Below are 7,324 nucleotides of genomic sequence, written 5' to 3' on the forward strand. Positions count from 1 at the left end.
AAGAAAAAGGAAAGCGGAGAGGCCAGCCACAGCCTGCCAAGGAGGATGCTGCTGTCTGTGGTGTGGCAAACGGGGAAAGTTTGGGGAAAAAAAAAAATCTTACTTTCGATAAAGCTTATAGTTAGGGCTGGCTCAGGTGACTCTTAAGCCTTCCCTTAGTTATGCTGCTATAGGCCTGGACTGCTGGGGGCCCCATGATGCTCTGAGTTTCTCTCCTCTCCTCTCAGTGCATGCTGGGCATTTGAGCGTGAGTGTATGTGTGTGAGTGATTGTGCAGCATATAACTGTTGAGTTATCTTTTGACATTTTAGACATTTTTTGGTGTTTTCACTTTTCATCCAGTCCTATATGAAAAAGTAAGAAGAGATTTTTTTTAATTCATTGTTGTTGGCAAGAAACATTAATTGGTGGATTGATCAGTAAATTATGGCATGCCTTTCAAAATAAAAACTGGGAAGGTTTAATTGAAAAGATTAGTGACTGACTGTCTAGATGGTCTTGGGTCCAGCCCCATTTGTCTTACAGCAGGAGAGTTTTGGTTGTCAATAATCTGGCTGCCTCTATGCTCTGGCATCCTTTCATTCATTCATTCATTCATTCATCTTCTATACCGCTCGGTCCCAAACGGGGTCGGGGGGGTGGCCTTTGGAGCCAATCCCAGCCAGCAATCGGGCGAAGGCAGGGTACACCCTGGACAGGCCTCCAGTCCATTGCAGTCCACCGTATCCTTTCACTGTTTTAGAATCCAGATGTACTCATACAGGAAATGCAGAAGAGACTGGAAAATTTCTTCTGGGGAGAGTTTCGCTGTATCAGATTTGCTGTTCTCTATTTGAGGGGGGGCCAGGGACTGATTGATCTTTGTAGTCATATAACAGCTTTTTGTCTTCAGGCTGTGCAGCATCTACTCTATCATAAGCAGCAGGTCTGGACTGAAACAACATCTGTGCTCTTCTTTTGAGTGAAGAACCTGGACGATGGCAAGCACTTATTTCTCTTGGAGCTGGCTGGTGTAGATATAATCACACACTTCCTGTTTCTACCAGTCTGTTCTCCATGCATGGAGTACTGTTTTAAGTACTTTGTTGCTTTGTTGTTGTATTCCAACCGGTCGAGGCAGGCAGCCACCCACCAAGAGTCTGGGTCTGTCAGAGGTTTCTTCCATTAAAGGGAGTTTTTTCACTCCTCTGTCACCAAGTGCTGCTCAAGGGGGATTTATCAGGTTCTTCTCTATAATACTAGAAGGTCTAGACCTTACTATGTGAAATACCTTGAGATAATTTTTCTTATGATTTGGCACTATGTATAAATGAATTGAATACTACACATGTGACTCATTAAGTTGTCTAGTTTGGTTGGTTGGTTTGGTTTTATTGTCATACCAAAAGAATTACTCATTTGTCCAACCACTCAAAACACAAAGAAGAACACCAAGAAAACAAATGTTTATTATTTTTTTGGCAATCTAGCACACAGTTGTCAAGATATTGTATTGTTCAGTCAGTTAGATCAACATCATCCTCCTCTGGGACTTCCATCAGCAGTGCATTTTGGTCATATCCATCTTCAAATGAAAAGTACCAATGGTGAATGAGACCAACCAGGACACGCAGTAGAGGCTACCATGATTAGACAGACCCTAGTCCTCAGAAAGTCAAAATAAAGGTATAACTGACCTTTCCATTTGAAGGGACTGTCCATCCACAGACTTAGTAAAATGTGTGGGAGTTATGAATAGCATTTGCCATGAAGGAGGTGACATTTTATCACTATGGCCAAGGACAGTTCCAGGCTTTCCCACCTAACATTTTTGAATAGCAATGACATTTTGTAAGTATAGTACCTGTATATTTCAAATTTATTTACACCATCCAACAAGCGGCAGGAACGGCACCAGGGCCATTACTGCTTTGTCTTACTAAACTGTAGTGCTGAGCGTGAGACTTAAGAGCCTGTTTAAGATGCACCACAGCAGCTTTACCTCTCTGCTGCACAAAGGAAATAATCATCTCTGACACTGTACACATATATATGGTGCACTCCAGGTACACTGGATATTATAATACCTTTTACTGAGCAAACAAAATGCCTCTCATTACTTCACAAACATCACCCAGAGAGTTTACCTTGAAAAGACAGTGCTGGTGATGAGATTGCATTCATTTCCACAATGACATTTTATCAGATATCCTTGTAATAAAGAGACAAAAGAGACGTTCTCTCATTAGATTTCGTCTCATTTCTTTTCCTGTTATTACCCATGCTATCAAGATCTTTCCTCCCGTGATCCTTTCTTATTATTCTCAAATTTGTTGTTGCTGTATTGAGTTATTTTCTCATCAGATCCGTTATGTTGATAAAGTGTTTCTCATCTTGATTTCAGAATGCCATGTTGCCTTAATATAGAGAAATGACTGGAGAGTAATAGGGAGGAGATCAATAACAGAACCCATGGGTGGTGTCTTTAGATACACATTAGAGGGGACATGGCTTTTCTTAGAAGATTAGAGGATTGGAGGTTTTAAAACATGAGAAAGATATAACGAGTAAACTTTGCCTCAACCTTGTGGTACACAGTGCTCTGGAGTAGCCTAAAGGCTTTTCCATTTCCAAGTCTACATACAAAATCACAGACCCCAGTGATGTGTACTGCTAGCTTTTAAATTGTGCAGAAGGCTTCTACTGTCAGGACAAGTCATGTAAATACAAACTGAAATGAAATATTGTTAGAGTTATGTCAAATACAGGAGTTCCACTGGACACTGTATTTTAGCTCGTATTTCATTAATGAGTCTTCTCCTACTTTCGGCAGCTCCCATTAGGGGTCGCCACAATGAATCATCACTTGCCACCCAACTGACGATTCACATGTTTTACGCCAGATGCCCTTCCGGATGAAGTCTAATTTAGAGTCACTAATCAACCTTAACCTGCATGTCTTTGGGCTGTGGAAGGAAACCTATGTTTTATTTGGTCTTCTTCCCTCCAGACACCAGAAGTCCCAGACATTGCCCCTGTTCCAGATTTCTTGATTCTCCCCTGAACCCTTTCCCATTTCCCAGTCAACCTCCGGATATACAGTGTGTAACAGTCTGTCTCCCTCAGGCCTTGGCCAGATTATCTACTGCACTTCTTCAAGCCATATTTACCTGTTTAAGTCTGTTTGGGCTTTCTGCCTGGGATTTTTGGACTTTGTTTGTTCCCTTGGAATTCTGAATGATTTATGGATAACATGCCTGCCGAGTTTCAATCCATGCTCCTTCATGCTGCCATTCTGAAAGCAAGAGTAAGTTGGTTATAGTCCTTCGGTCCATATTGATTTAGCTTGCTCATTAATATGGTTAACAATTGCATGAGCACTCAGTGCCTGGTTAGAAATCATGCTTTATTTATTTATTTATGTATTTATTTGCAACCACATACACTTGCAGACCTTATCATTATCTCCAGTGACCATTTAAAGTAAATCCTATAAACCAACTTAGAAATAATTAAAAAAAAGACAATCATTAAAATTATAGAGCTTGCCTGAAAATCATCGTAAAGGTTTTTATTTTATTGCTCCATGAAAATGTAAAACTAAAAATGTAAAACAGTCTCCCTCATTATCACCACAGGGTGGTTAAGGGCAGTTATTTTAACAAGTTAACACCGTACTGACACACAGCAATGTAGTTTATTTCCCAAGTTGTGTTTCCAATTTCAGGTAGCTTGTTAAATTTATGGCAGAGAAGTGAGAAGCCATTGAAGCCATTTAAGTTTTCCTCAGTAACAAAGTAATGTAGTGATAGTTTTGTTGTCTCCATGCATGGGCACACTTCAAACAGAAACTCAATACTTTTTGTTGTGCCAATTAACCAAAATGTGAACAAATATAGGCCAACAAACAAAATTCAGTTTATGGGAACAGTATTTCCAAAACTGAAGATGTAGTGGGGTAGCGCAGTTGATCTTAATTTGGTCTGGGCTACAGAATCAGACTGAAAATTCTTGCTCTGCTTAATCCCCACACCAAACTGTCAGTGTTTATTGTTTTCAAGCTTGTTTTGCCAAGCTTTTACAATGATAACCTGCTTCTTCCAGGGTTTAACCTACTATGCATGTTTTTTTTATTAGGTGGAATGAGTTATGCATTTTGAAATACACAGGTTTTCAGCACAGTAAATATTCGTCATCATTCTCAGGATAGAGAATGATCCATGTTGATAGGACATTGGAGTTCTGTCAAAATATATATTCTTTGATTTAGATTGCTTTTGATAATGAAGAAAAAGATTAAACCTGGTGGTTAGGAACAACATTTGTATCACTCAACATTTGCGATCAGACACTGGTTATCTATATTCACTCATCCTGTTCAGAGTCACAAGAAGCTAGAGCCTATCCCAGAATTCATTAGGAAAGCAGTGTATCTTGGGTACATTGCAATGACAAGGCTACCACACATATGAACAGAAATATTCACACCTACAAACAATTTGTCATGACCCACGGACTTATGCTTCTTGTTTTTCTTTGTTTTTCCCCTGATTCCCCATCTCCCTTGCATTGTCAGCCCAGCCAGTGTAATCAGCCATCATTCCATCCACCTCTTGCTCATTACCTCCCAGACTCATTCTCTATACAGTATATATGCCCCTTTTCCATTTGCTCCCCACTGGTTCATTGCCAGTGCTTACTCTCCTGTGCTCTCTGCCCGTAGGATCATTGTATGTTCTCCACAAAATGGACCATGGCTTCCTGCTCTCTGATCATCGTCTCATGGCAAGAACTCACCGAAAAACAGAGATGGTTGTATTCTGGCCTCGCTAACTTGGGTAACTGCTTTTAGCTTGCATTGTAGACTAAAGAAACATCTAACCATGTTAACACAACCATATGTAGTACATGTTACGTTTAACCTTTATACTTACAGACATATGTTCTTTAGGGACTGTTAAAAGATCAGAAAGAAATCGTCTGCTTGCAGTTGAACTAACTTCTAGAACTTCCCGTTTACAAGCCAACTACGGAAACCCAAATAAGACACCATAGAAAAAACTCAATCCCTTATTATGAGTGACGGCACAGGTTGACTTTGGCCCCTCTTGGACTTGGGTTTAAAGCACAGCCCACCACTGAAGTGACTGTTAGATCACGTTTATTCCACATATTGGAGGTGTGGTTATCTAAATCAAGAAATACAAATAACAACAAATGATGAAATGATATTACACAATCTAACAGATACATCCCAAATTAACCATTTCTGGGTTACATACGTGTCTATATGACCTGATATCGCAAATGAAACGGACCGTGTAATAGTCCCAAAACAGCCACAGAAGGGCGTTCTAAGTCTACATAAGTAACACTAACGGATACATAAGATGTCAGTTCTTTAATGTAAATCGGCCTTTTTTCTTCCTATTGCCAACGCAGAATACAGCAAACTTTACTCACATTCATGGACGCACACCAGAAGGGAGGTAAACTTGGTAATACATTCCGACTAACTGGAACTCCGAACACAATGCTATTTAGCCCCTCACACAGTGGCTAATGTGACACACTCTGAGAACTGGAACATACCACTCGCGGGGGGAGAAACAAGAGGGGAGGAAAATGGAATAGTCCAAGTGACATTACCCTTTTAACAGCCGCCCCCAGATTTTGTGAGAAAATCTGCACATATAGAAAAGGCCTAATGCCGTTACACAACGTTAATGGTCTGGCACTTTAGGAAGGCTGATGATCCTGGAGACAGGTCGAATGTAGGAGCGATCCCTTTACTTTACCATCAGGTGAAGGTGAAGTCTGGATGATCTGTCCAATAGGCCAACTAGCCCGAGGTAGCTGGGGGTCAACAACCAGTACTGTATCCCCAACTTGAAGGTTGGGAGAGTCAGAGCACCACTTCTGACGTGTCTGGAGGCCTGGCAGGTAGAAACGGATGAAACTCCTCCAAAAGTGGTCCGCCAGCAGTTGACTATGTCGCCACCGCCGTCTACCAAGGAGCTCTGACTCTGGGTACACAACCTGAGGCAGGGATGAATCCAGCCGCTCCCTGAGCCAGATGTTGGGTGTGATTGGATCCGGGTCTGCAGCATTTGAGGAGATGTATCCCAGCGGCTTGGAATTGAGGATGCCCTCAATTTCTACAAGTACAGTCTGCAGAACCTCTTCAGGGACCAACTGTTCACCGATGGTGACTTGAAGTGCCTGTTTGAGTGACCTTATCTCTCTCTCCCAACAGCCACCAAAATGGGGAGCACTTGGTGGATTAAAGGTGAACTTAATCTGTTGAGATGAAAGGAGATCTTTAAGTCCAGGCTGTAGTGAGGTAAATGCTTCTTGAAGCTCACGCTCTCCACCTTTAAAATTAGTGCCTTGATCTGAGAGCAGTTCAAAGGGCTTGCCTCGGCGTGCCACAAATCTTCTCAGAGCCATCAAAAAGGAGTCAGAGTCAATGCTAGAAAGGAGGTCCAAGTGAACTGCCCTAGTAGTCATACACTTGAAAATAATCCCCCATCTTTTCTCGGTTCTCCTACCAATCTTAATACGGTAGGGACCGAAGCAATCGACTCCTGTGAAATAAAAGGCCGGCTTAAGAAGGTGCAACCTTGCCGGTGGGAGATCTGCCATCCGAGGGTGTCTTGGGTTCCCACGCCATTTCCAGTATTCGGTACAACGATACTGATATCGTTTGACTGCCTCCCTTCCCCTCAAAATCCTGAAATTTTTTCTCAGCTCAGCGAAGACCCGTTCACTTCCTGGGTGGTGAAGGAGATTGTCATGGTGCTGGATGAGAAGCTGAGTGATCTTATGTTTAGGATCAAGAACAACTGGGTGAAGCATCTCAGGTTCAACATCAGTAGCATAGCGCAGCCGGCCTCCAACTCGGATGAGCTGGGCTGAACTGTCAAACTCTGGGGTGAGATTGATAAGACGACTGCTACTCAGCAGAGGCTTGTTCATCAACAGTTTTTGAAAGTCAGTGGGAAAACATTCTTGCTGCACTCGCCGGAATAAGCTGTTTTTTGCTTCTCTGTATTGATCAGCAGTAAGTGCAGTGGTAGCCGCCCCCTGTTGGCACTGTGCAGTGGCTGAAACCAGCTGATTCCATGTCTGAAATTGCTCGACGTCTGGAAGAGGGGAAGTACTCTCAATGAGACCACAGAAGGTAGACTTCTTTAGTTCTTCACAGTCTGTGGTGATGATCGGCACTTGGCTTAGCTGGGGCCAGTGATCTGGGCTTTGTTGCAGAAAGGCAGGACCTTTGAACCAGCGACTGTCCGCTGTCAACACCCGAAGATGTTTACCTCGTGTAATATCATCTGCAGGG

This window comes from Monopterus albus, unplaced genomic scaffold (genome assembly GCF_001952655.1).
Source record: "Monopterus albus unplaced genomic scaffold, M_albus_1.0 scaffold32.1, whole genome shotgun sequence".
Taxonomy (NCBI): Eukaryota; Metazoa; Chordata; class Actinopteri; order Synbranchiformes; family Synbranchidae; genus Monopterus; species Monopterus albus.